This window comes from Schistocerca serialis, chromosome 6 (genome assembly GCF_023864345.2).
Source record: "Schistocerca serialis cubense isolate TAMUIC-IGC-003099 chromosome 6, iqSchSeri2.2, whole genome shotgun sequence".
NCBI lineage: Eukaryota > Metazoa > Arthropoda > Insecta > Orthoptera > Acrididae > Schistocerca > Schistocerca serialis.
This window is the reverse complement of record NC_064643.1, coordinates 426,458,805-426,471,730: the sequence shown is the minus strand read 5'-3', so window position 1 is coordinate 426,471,730 and position 12,926 is coordinate 426,458,805. Positions and strand designations below refer to the sequence as shown.

At 39.5% G+C, this 12,926-nt stretch overlaps 1 protein-coding gene across 1 annotated transcript in view; it reads right to left on the bottom strand.

Annotated features, from left to right (window-relative positions):
- The window catches only part of LOC126484902 (zinc finger X-linked protein ZXDB-like), a 40,432-nt gene extending 30,531 nt beyond the window's left edge, over nt 1-9,901 (bottom strand). Inside the window, exon 1 of the mRNA XM_050108502.1 lies at nt 9,839-9,901. The gene's annotated coding sequence lies outside the window, so the exon portion shown is untranslated. The remainder of the gene's footprint in view (nt 1-9,838) is intronic.
- Between the last annotated feature and the right edge of the window lie 3,025 nt (nt 9,902-12,926).

The window sequence follows — 12,926 nt, the reverse complement described above, 5'->3', positions numbered from 1 at the left end:
AATTAATTGTTGGTAAAGCGGGTACCAGGTTGAGATTCATTGGGAGTGTCCTTAGAAAATGTAGTCCATCAACAAAGGAGGTGGCTTATAAAACACTCGTTCGACCTATACCTGACTATTGATCATCAGTGTGGGATCCGTACCAGATCGGGTTGACGGAGGAGATAGAGAAGATCCAAACAAGAGCGGCGCGTTTCGTCACAGGGTTATTTGGTAACCGTGATAGCGTTACGGAGATGTTTAGCAAACTCAAGTGGCAGACTCTGCAAGAGAGGCGCTCTGCATCGCGGTGTAGCTTGCTCGCCAGGTTTCGAGAGGGTGCGTTTCTGGATGAGGTATCGAATATATTGCTTCCCCCTGTTTATACCTCCCGAGGAGATCACGAATGTAAAATTAGAGAGATTCGAGCGCGCACGGAGGCTTTCAGACAGTCGTTCTTCCCGCGAACCATACGCGACTGGAACAGGAAAGGGAGGTAATGACAGTGGCACGTAAAGTGCCCTCCGCCACACACCGTTGGGTGGCTTGCGGAGTATAAATGTAGATGTAGATGTAGAAGGGTAGGGAGTGGAGGCAGTGAGGAATTCGGTCGTAGTGAAGAGAGCGATTCCACAACATGAAATAAAGCAACACAGTCCGTTTCCTTACTTGCCGAATTAGTAAACTAACTTACCTTAAGGACAACTCACCCATGCCTGAGGGAGAACTCGAACATTCGATGGAGGAGCCTTGCTAACCATGGCAATGCGCCCAGACCTCGCGGCTACTCCACGCGGCTGACAACATTAATGACAGACTTCGTCAACAGTTAATGTACGTAATACATCCTAAGCGACACTCAATCTTACTACATACCATTCGCGAATGGGGCTGAGGATGGAGAAACATGTAGAGGACCTTGAAGTTCCGTCTGCGGTACACCGTAAAGTAGCTTGCGTGGTAAAGGTGTTGGTTCAGATGTACGAGTGTGCGGGACACTGTGGATGCTGGACAAAAGTAATATATTTTTGATACTAGCTCTGCTAGTTTTTGTTTTTGTCAGGTATTACTGCTCTTCTTGCGTCGCGAAATAGTTTGCCCATTACCTTCGGAAAGCTTTCGCATCAAAACAACGCTATGTGGAGTATACGTTTATACAAAGATATAACTGTATCTCATACAGTAACAACTCAAACAACAATATCTCATAAACGTTGCATTAAATAATTAAATTAAAACTCAGCTTTATATAATGCATGTTTCGCTTTTGTGTAACATGACCTGTAGGAAAACGATGTACCAAAGCGACTATTACAACGTCTCACCCATAGTTGAGAGAACTGAAATGTTGAATTAATATTTTACAAATAAGAGTCCGAAATATTAATATTAATTTTAGACTGTCGAGTTTCCATGTTCGAGGGACCCAAGAAATACTACCGTGTAATCGTTAAGAGACAAAATTTCTCCTACAGGGCACTAGGCAATACGCTCCTCCTTTCCACTCCCCATCCATGACTCAACTACCATGCTATTCCCAAAAGTGCTCTCTCTCTCTCTCTCTCTCTCTCTCTCTCTCTCTCTCTCTCTCTCTCCCTTTTGTCCCTCTCTCGCCCTCTCTTTCGTCTCTATCTCTCTCTCTCTGGCTGGCTGACAGCTTTTACTGTCTTCCCACACCCTGTAGCAGAGCTCTTACAGTCACTAGAAAAGTAAAGTACAAACTATAGCAGGCAGTATGTGAGTTACTGGATGTAAGTTCCAGTTTCAAGTACTTTTAACTCTGGATATTTACTCATTTGGTCTGCAGCTGTTATCTTCCAACGGTTTCTCCGGTATCTTTTACTCCGTGCCCTGGCAGAGTATATTTCGATCCATCAGGGCACTGATTTGTATCACGTCATCGCGAAGTGCAGTACATACGTTCTGATCCTTATTGGCAAGCCGGTGGTTGAACTCGTTAATATGTTGAATTTTCGAAATCAGCAATGCTTCTAAATTGCCAGATATGTATGGAAATTTGTTGTAAGTGTTAATCTCCTTCTCCCCCCCCCCCCCCCCCCTCTCATCCGCCCTGTTCTAGCCCGTTTCCTCTCTTTGTTCTTTGTCCATGTCTTCCTCCTCCTCTCTCACCATACATAACCTGCTCTCCTCTCTCTGTCAGTCGGCTCCTCCACCTATCTAGTCATCTCCTCCTGCTCCTGCCCCCTGTCTCTGTTCGTCTCCTTCTTCCCCCTGCTTACGTCAATTTCTCCCCTCCCTCTCTCCATCTCCACCCCTCTCCTTAACCTTGAGATTTGTCTACCTTTGCAGCAAATTCGGAATCCATAATAGTATTCTAACTATAAATCGATAAACCATGAATACAAGCCAGCCGGGGTGGCCGAGAGGTTCTAGACGCTACAGTCTGGAACCGAGTGACCGCTACGGTCCCAGGTACGAATCCTGCCTCGGGCATGGATGTGTGTGAAGTCCTTAGGTTAGTTAGGTTTAAGTAGTTCTAAGTTCTAGGGGACTGATGACCTCAGTAGTTAAGTCCCATAGTGCTCAGAGCCATTTGAACCATAAATACAATTTTCCCGTTTTCTGTGAAACCCGACTGCCACGAAGAACACAATACAGCTCATTATCGTGTATAAAACTTTTGTTTAACAATATGCATAATGAGAAATCGTATTTATAGAAAAAACAATTTTTCCAAGTATTTGAATGTCCTGCTGCCATGATTAAAGTGTTTGTATAGCTTATCATATAAAAATTTGAAGAAAATCGGTCAAGAATTGTTTGAGATTTTTGGTAAAACGTTTCCCCTTCACATAATACGTATGTATTTACGCAGTTGTCTCACATAAAAACCTGTACGTCTCACTGACCGATACTTCGAACATCTTTTGTAAACAGGCAACTACTTGTTGTTTAAGGTTATTATTATCTATTCTTTTTAGTTAGTTGTATCTAAAGCGTGAAGTGTACCTGTTTTATGTGGGACGTCCCGTATATTGCCATTATCAAAATATGTCAAGATGCTTATTAATGCTGATTTGAGTATCGCATAAAAATAAATGAGCTCAAGAGCTTTTCGAGTTCTTTTGGTAAACTGTTACCTGTTTAATTATCACATATATATTCCGCTTACTTACGTCCGAACGTTCACTGCAGTTTAAAAGTCTGAAGCAAATCGATCAAGTATTTTTCGAGACATCAAACGACGACTTATGTTTAAGGGGTAGTATATACACGGCCATATATAACGGTGCGAATCGCACTACAGGTTTTTCTTTTCCAGAACGAAACAAAGGAGTATGCTATTAACTGAATCTGCAGTCCCTGGAGGATGGAATATGGAATAAGGAACTTCTTGCAAATTGAGTACGTAGAACTGGTGTAGAAACAAGTGAAGAACGGAAAATAAATAACTCGGAGCATATTAAGTAGATTATATTGGCACTGATGTTGGCATAGAACTGGGATACATTCAGACTCAGTTGTGAAATGAATTACTTGATGTAGTAGCTATTATCGACACCAACTGTTTTCATTACATTGTGTATGATAATAGACATTCGTGTGCACAAGGCTTGAAAAGCGCACAGGCATCCACGGAGACGATAGCATGTCAAAACCATGGATATGATAACTCACTGCTTTGAAGCCTCACTCAGCTGTGAGGTGCAAGGAACATGAAACAAATAAACTGGTTGGCTATTGGAAAAAATATACTGTAAAACCAAAGTTTCATGTTTCCGAGATCAGTACCTACCTACCACCACACGCTCATCTCCGCCAACGTTTGACAATATCATTATGACCCTGGTTTGTATTTGCACCTGTATGAGTCTACAGAGCGACCTGGTTCCTAGATTTCAGACAAAACTACGTGGAATTCATTAATTCTTTGGGTGATGCAAATACAGGTTTGAAGAGTAATTCTTCCTGGGCTATATCAATATACGTCCACCATGCGGGTGATGGCAAACCAGTTTTCATTTAGGTAGTTACACTTCCAATCGTCTCTCCAGATATATACTCAGCTCGGTTAGCTCCTTTTATCACAAACTTATTTAACAGTGTTTTCGACTGCTCGAGCTGGAAAGAGGATCTTGTTGGCCAACCGAGGATACTTCTGCAATCACATCCAGTGGATAAATTTCCATTGACAGATGATCTTGGTTCAAAGACAGTCTTATTACGCTTTCCAGTTATGTGAATGTTGCCAGGGAATGTTAAATTTCACTGAGAGACTCACATATTGAATTTATTGTTAAATGCAACAACACTTATTACTTGAGAAAAAAGACTATCGTCAGTACACTGTAAATGAGATGCACAAAATAATGGCTGTGGAAACCATTATTTTAACAGAGGGAAGAATACATTATTTTAGTCACTAATACAGAAATGTTTGTAGGTACTAAATCTAAATTATTTGGGTGAGAATCAAAGAATAACTGAATAGAATATATCCAACTGTGACCAACACACACACACACACACACACACACACACACACACACACACACACACACATATATATATATATATATATATATATATATATATATATATATATATATGGTGATTTTTGCATTGGGACAAGTGATATCAATTCTGTCAGCAACAACTTTATGACAGATACAGGGAAACTGATTATGATCAATATGTGTGTATCAGAAGAGACAGAATTATTATATATATATAACAATGGCTTCACAATTTTCTGAGTAGTTGTTTTAACTAAGTATATGTGTAAAGGGAAAAAATTTAATGGTAAGGAAACCTTTCCAAAAATAACCAAGAAAGGAAATAACATCAGTGAATATTATGCCAGTAGTAAAAGTATTTACCTTAAACACTTGAGAACAGAACAAATACAAAACAGGGAATCAAACATATGCTTTAGATATATATGCTTTAGATATATATATGCTTTATATATATGCTTTAGATATATATATGCTTTAGATATATATGCTTTAAGTGAAGACAAATATACACGAAAGTACAGAAATATGAGGAGACAGAAAAGAATTTGCTGGCAAGACAACAGGAAGATAAACGTTAATGAAGGGAAGAAAACTTTGTATTCAACAGGAATAAACGAACTAACTGGTAACATATATGAGAAACCAAAATCTGAGGAATTTTGTGGATGTTTTACAGAAGTAATAAATTACATTAGTGGCAAATAGAATTATAGATTTTTATAGCTTTCATAGTAAATGTAAAGTCAGGCAAAAATGGAGACTTGACCAGTTGCACTTATATTTAATGTAATAAAATGAAAAGAATACATCTAACAGAAGATGGAAAAAAGTCACATTTTGGAGCATAATGTAAGACATTTCTAAAATAATAATCATAAGATGTTGCATAATGGCATAGACTATCATGTTAGGAGAATACATTTGCTCTAGAATAAGAACACTCTATATAATTAACATACTTCTCTTTAGCACTGTGAATACTAGAGAGAAATGTGTATGTTAGTCAGTTTCACTAATGTGAATAACAAAGTTTGATGAAGGGAAAAGGTAAATATATTCTGGAAATAAGAGATTGAAACTTGTTTATAAACCTCAATAGTTAATAAATAAATTTTATTTATAAATTATAGAGCACAGCAATCAGTCGTCTATTATTTGCAGGTTTTATTTGGCAAATCCAGATTTCAGCTAGTGCCTAGCCGTTATCAATGCACTATTTCCTACTCTCAATACATGTCAGTTACCTGTTGTTCGGGCATCAGTCACAGAGAGAGCATTAGAATATATATATATATATATATATATATATATATATATATATATATATTTCACAATGGCTTTGCAATTTTCTGAGTAGTTGTTTTCACTGAGTGTATTTGTAAATGGAAAAAATGTAATGATAAGGAAACCTTTCCAAGAATAAACAAGAAAGGACATAACATCAGTGAATATTATGACGTTAGTAAAAGTATTTGCCATAAATACTTGAGATTACAACAAATACAAAACAGGAATCCAAACATATGCTCTAGAATAAGAACACTTCACAGTTACTGACGCCAGAACAACAGAGAACTGACTTGCATTGAGACTAGAAAATAGTGCACTGATAATGGCTAGGCACTAGCCGAAATCTGGATTTGCCAAATAAAACCTGCAAAAAAAAATAGGTCGACTGATTACTTAGCTCTATAATTTAAATAACATCACAGTCGCTGATTGCACCCACATTCCTAATGGAAGGCAACCTCATCAAATAAATTTGAGTTTAGAATGTAAATTATGTTCATCACTTTAAGTCTTGATTTGAAAGTTGCTGTAAAAGTTAAATAAAAGCTACAATTTGACACTCTATCAGGGCCAATTGGACAAGATTTCTGACAACATGGGACTCATCATTTGCGTTTGTCCTCTCACCTTTTCCCCATGCACATTCAACCGTGTCTGTCTTCGCTACTAACTGTGATACGCACTGTATACAAATCTTACAGTAATTGCGGATTGTCCTGTAGCGAAATCTTACAGTTGTTGCGCTTCTGGTGCTCCTGTTACAGCGGCGGTTTGTGTCTTTAAACCGGTCTTGCACAGTACTTAAGTACTGCTGATCTGATCCTGATTGCCATCATAACAGTGCAGTTTGTTAGTATTCGTGTAATAATTTCTAACATTGTAATGCACATAAAGAGTTTTTTAATAACTGTTTCAAGGTTGAAGTCCATTCACGTAAGTAATATCATTTTGCCAAAAACGTAGAATGGAATAAACCTACAATATTAATTCAGCATAAACAATTAAATATACTTCTAGTATGGAACACTATTCAAGAAATAAGCGGATACTGTAAATATACTTGTCTGATCCATGTACATTAACGGGCAATGCATATCAATTTTAAAAGATTATGTAGAAAAAAATATTCTACCATGAAATTGGCAAAACTAAAACGTTTCTCTTCGACTTGTGGATCAGGCGGTAACTGTAATACATGAGAGAATATCTTGTGAATAAAACCATACAGGTATTGAGAAAATAGTGGAAAAGTAATGTAGACACAAAGAAATAACAGGAAATGATTAAGGTAAATGAATACCTAAAGTAAAGGTAGTAGAGAAGAAGTAGGTAAATCGCATGAAACGGATTCCACATTTACATTACATTTAACACACAAGAATGTTAATTTCTTTCTCACACTAGACTTACTAACTCACCAATAATTGAAGTAGAGAAACAATATTTTTCAAACAAGGCACACTGATAAGTTATTAGCGTGTAGAGCAATGCAATGTGCTATCTAATATACCAACACTGCTACCGCCGTAAAACAGTCGAGATACTTCTTCTAACTATTCCTTACAGATCTTGAAAGTATAATTCAGAGGAGGGCTTGATCTAAGTGTAATGAAACTTTTCCATAAACTGGCTTAAAGCAAGTTAAGATAAATTAGAATCATGGCTAAATGATTAAAATTTAATGCAAAACTCGTAAGTTTCATATCAACAGAAAATCTTGGAGGAAACATCATCTGTTTTTCTTAATGGTCAATCTTTCACCAGTGCTGCTGGAAGAGATGCAAGTTAACTGTACAACTAATAGCGGATAGCGGACACGTGCTTTCCATATTGATGTTAGATACTTATACAGTACCTGTGACCAAGACGTATTTGTAACTAGCTTCACACCCTAGGTACGAATAGCGCCAACAGAAAACAAAGTAACCTATGACTGTATTGCAAACAATTAAAGAACAAGCCAAACTTCACATTATTGTAATCTGAATGAAGAATCTCACATTACATTAGCAGATCTGTATCGAAACATGAATAGCTTGTTTTCTATGATAGTATAATGACTCTTGTTTAGCCCACATATAGTTTCCATTTCAGTCTTTTCGATATATAAACACTGATAAATGTCACGAAGATCTCGCAACCATTGCCTAAGACTATTTGACATATTCATGTCAATTAATCCTAACTAACATTTTTCTAAGATGACCTCACTGGTGAGATCATGTAACAATTATATCATTAAAGTTGTCTATTCAAATTATAAGTACACTTCCAGCTAATTTGTGCTCCATTTCATCTCATAAAGTAACACTGACGAGTGTTATAGGAGAAATGAATTTTACTTGCTCTATAACTGATTTACAGTTTCATAGCCGAGGGACAGTCTCTCACGCAAACATACAAAATGACAATTTGTCTGTTGCACCTATATGCCTTTTTAGCGTTTGCCATGTCCCAGTTGATAAATAGCTACGTTGCTCTTTAATGAATTTAGCGATTTTTTTGTTTCATTCTTCGGCTATTACTGCTGAGTATAGATTCAATGTAAATGAAATCCAAGGCATTGCTTCATGTTTAGCATAGCACAACTGTGAATGTCAGGAGTATCTTGAAAGCAATTTGCAGTAACACTACACTTACTACTTAATGAAGGGCTGCGCTAATGGAGTCACAAAGGAGCTAACATCATACATTGTTGTAAGGAGGAAAGCTAGGGTAGGAAGGATGAAAAATTGCTGCACATTTAGCTAGGAGCAACGGTAAGTTACCAGAGTAGTAGAGTGAAAGCATGTTAGATATGGTGACAGACTGAATGTTAAGGGAAAGGATAACTAGTATCTTAAATGTACAGGATTGTTCTGTGATGATGTTGCAAACTTTCATCGATGGTAAATGTACAAATGTGAGGTAAGGAACTGTGGTCCGGAAACGACCAAATCGAAAGTTATAAGTGAAAATCCTTCTGATACGTGTGATAGTGGACCTCCTCTACTGCAAGTTGTTTGGTATCCGTATTTTGAGGTGGTAGTATAGATCAAAACAACAAAAACGTTTCCAACAAATATGAGCTCTAAAGTGCATATCTTAAGAACTATGAGCACTTGATCACTATTGTTAACTGTGAAACATCCAGTGTGCAAGTGCTCAGAGTTCTTAACGTGTGCATTTTAGAGGCCATGTTCGCTAGTCAATTTTTTTCTTGTGTGGATCCGTACTACACCCTTAAAAAATATTGAAGAAAAGCGGTAGTGGTAGAAGAAGTCCTTTGTCAGAGGTATCAAAATGATTCCCGCTTATAATTTCCGAATCGGTCGCTTCAGGGCCTTGGCCCTTCCCTCAAATAGGTGCATCTAGCCTTAGCATCCAATAAACCTTGTAACATCATCACGGAATCATCCTCTGTAGTAAACTACGTGTAGAAGGGGTACCAAGGACAAATGTCACAAGGCTGCACCGCTACAAGAGAGGCGTTGTGCATCTCGGAGAGGTTTACTGTTGACATGATGAGAGACAATGTTTCAGGAAGACTCAGGAAACATATTACTCCGTCCCTGATACGTCTCTCTAAATGATCACTAGAAATTATGACTCATAGGAATTTTTGCTGACATTCATGTTTCCCATGCACCTTGTGCTAATGAAACAGGAAATAGAGGAAGAGGTCGTGGTGGTAGACATCCCGTTTGCTAAATGTGCGGAGTATGGATGTGGATACAAAAGTTCATTAGAAGGAACTGATTTTGTTTTCGAGTTAACAAAGAGCTAATTTCCAACGAGCTGTTCAGAATGCAACAAATCAGTTAATAAGTAAAATCTTGTTTGTAGTTGCGTCCGAGGATCGCGAAATCCTTCTGCAAACAGTGTTCTCAAAAAATAGTTCTTGCACCTGTGACGTTACGAAATTGTAGGATGTTAACGTATAGAACTTCATTGTTTCATAGCTCCATTTCCATAGCCGCAAACGCACGTTTGAAAGAAGGCGGCAGCTGAACAGCAGGTGTTGGGGCCTCATCCACGAGGTTACCCGCAACCACGGCAGAGAGCACTGGTACGAGCGAAGAACGCCCGGTGGCAGTAGTTTGTCTTACCGGCTGGAGGTGCTGCGGGCCGCCACGGCATCTGCGGGCGCTGTGTGTCGAGGTCGTCGCGGTGGTCGCGGCGGCTACTAGCCGGCAGAAAGCCGCTGCCTCCGGAAGCGTGCGCGCCTTCCCCCACCCCGCGCCCCTCGAACGAAGGCGCCCGAGTCCGACACGAGCGGCTTTCGGCTGCGACGCCCAATCCTGGCGGCACCGACGGCGGGGTCGTCCGGTGGCGCACAGAAGCGCAGCAGTGACATTCTACGAGGAAAAAGCTCGACACATAGGGTGAGACCTAGTAGTTATGCAATCAACGAAGTTCTACTGCTCGTAATACACGTCAAACATGCCACCTCTGGAATAACTTAACAAAACCCTGACAAGGGAACATATTCAACTACGACTCGTGTTTTAAGAATAAAAAAAGGGCACTTGTAAAACATCAGCCCCCTCAACCGATCCCATACGAAAATTAGGGACAAAATTCTGATAGTAAGCAGCCACGGCCTTCTGAAAGAGCAGCTTTTGAACGTTAGAGTGTTTGTCGTTCGCTCTGGGCCCCCTGCAGTCACCCAGTACCCGAGCCCGGAGTACTGAACAGCGTACTCACTAAGAGGTTGCTAGAATACGTTATTGTTTTGACAATGTTAACAAGCTTTCTCCAGGGTGCCAAATTGCGCGGTTTCTAACGTGCAACTGGAGCCAGAAATGCCATTACTTCGAACGTTTTTATGTGATGATTGACAAATGCCATGTGAATGAATGAAACAAATTATTATGACTTTAAAGAAATAGCTTAGTGCTGTTTGATTATTAACAACGCTGTTCTAGGTTATTTTCTTTGAATTTTTTCAAACTGACTCTTTTAACTGGGAACACACATGCACGAGTAGCACTCTTCTTCTACGTCACTGCCACGATTAAACCGTAAATCGAAAATCATAACATGATATCTTAACAATTATTCAGTTACTTAGATGTCTTCATTTTCATTTTATAGTTTACGTAGAGCTACAGAATACCAGTACGAGAGTATTGTTGAATAAATATTTAACGTATATGCACGTGCGGTTAACATAATATGTACTCATACTACTAACGTTCGCATCACGTGTCACTACCAAGTAACACAGCTCGATGAAACTAGGATCATACATAGAAAGAACTTCTACTGTACATTACAGAAGATAACCCAAAGAAATACGCAATGAGACGAATAAAAATGACACTCATTCAAAGACACCACGATTCATGATGGTCCACTGGACGTTACAGAAGGCAGAACATGGTTCTCAATATTATGTGTGATCATCAAGGTTGCCGTGCATGCTTTGTACGTGCTGCCATGCTGGCCACGAGATTGGTAAGGCTTTCTTGTGGTAGGGCGTTCCACTCCTCCAATAGCACGGTTGACAACTGCTGGACGAACGGTGGTGCATGTGCTACAGCATCACACACATGCTAGATGGGACTTAAGTTGGGGCAACGGGCAGGCCGCCCATTCACGAAAAGTCTTCTGGTTCCAAGAGCTCCTCCACCTGTACTGTTCGATGAGGACGCGCATTTTCATCCATAGAAACGCAGTCAGGGTCCAATGGGACCATGAAAAGACGTAAAAATGAAGTGAAGGGCAAATGGACTCCTGAGAAGACGTACTTGGGAAGGAGTACAAAGTCACAATAATGTTGACTTGTGAGTGGGTCGTATTCAGAGATCTGAATGTCAGTACGACCACCCACGTAACATTATGCCTCTCCACTACTTAACATCTGGATCACCAAAACAATCATGTCTTACAATGTTCCACGGGACGTTCCGTATTCCAACTTCTCACTGTATGAGAATACTTGTTCCATTATCGAGCATGACCGTCTTAGTTGTCCAGGTGTTAAGGTGTAAGGACTCGTGATGTTACATGGGCGTACTGACTTCCAAGTCTTTGAACACGGGACACCCTCTGGTCACCGTTATTGTATCAATGTACTCCTTCTCAAACTGCGTCTTTTCGGAGGTGCATTCAGTCCTGACTTCATTTGTATGGATAACAATCGCATCTAATGGTACAGGTTAATCTCCCGGAAATGAGAGGAGATTTGGCGAATGCACTGTCCTGCCCTTGCCGTAGACTAAAATCCTATCGAAGAGGTGTGAGATGGGTTGGGGAGAAGTACTGCAACATGTCCGGATTCACCAACGACCATCCAGCATTAGCCAACCACGCTGATGGTCCTACCACAAGAACTTGGTTTCCTTGTTAGCAGATTCTCCGAAAATAAACTGAGCAGTTAGAAAAAGTCATACATGTAAAAACATAAACGCTTTTACTAAAAAAAGAATTTCGGGCGTGGCACTCATAGTCCAATCCAACCTTGGATCTGCACCCAGACCAATACTGACAAGAAAACTCTATGAAATAAAATAATACTGTCACATTATACGTAGGTCCCAAATTATAATTTTATGGATTATGTCAAAAAAATTATCTAAGAACGAATATTGATTGTTAATTGAAAGCCATACAAATACAAATTCTCTACCTCTTAGTACTCATCCCATACTTATAGTATTGCCTTTCAGGGAACAAGTGCACAAAATATTACCACATCGATACAGTTACAGGAAAAGGCCATAATAAAAATAACAGTGATAATAATAGTAATAACAAAAATTGGGGATAGCCTTCGTGGTTCATAATACCATACTCGAATCCATCAGAGAAGTCACACCAGTAAACAACCGACTGATGATCATGCGCGTTCAATGCGCCAACAAAAAATACACACTGATCAATGCACACTTCCCTAATAACCAGAACAACAAGAGAGACACACAGTCCGCAGATAAATTCTGGTCAACCCTTGGGAAAATATTATCCAAAGTTCTCAAGGACGACGTAGGCGATTTCCATGCACAGATCGGCAGAGAAAAAATGCACAGGAAAACAATTGGAAATTATCCCGCACATAAATTCACCAACAAAAATGGCACACGGCTCATAGAACTTTGCCAGCAGCACAACCTCAAGCTCATGTTGACATCCCTCAGAAAATACCCCAGAAAACAGAAAACCTGGCGTTCACCACTCCAGCAGTTAGGCGAG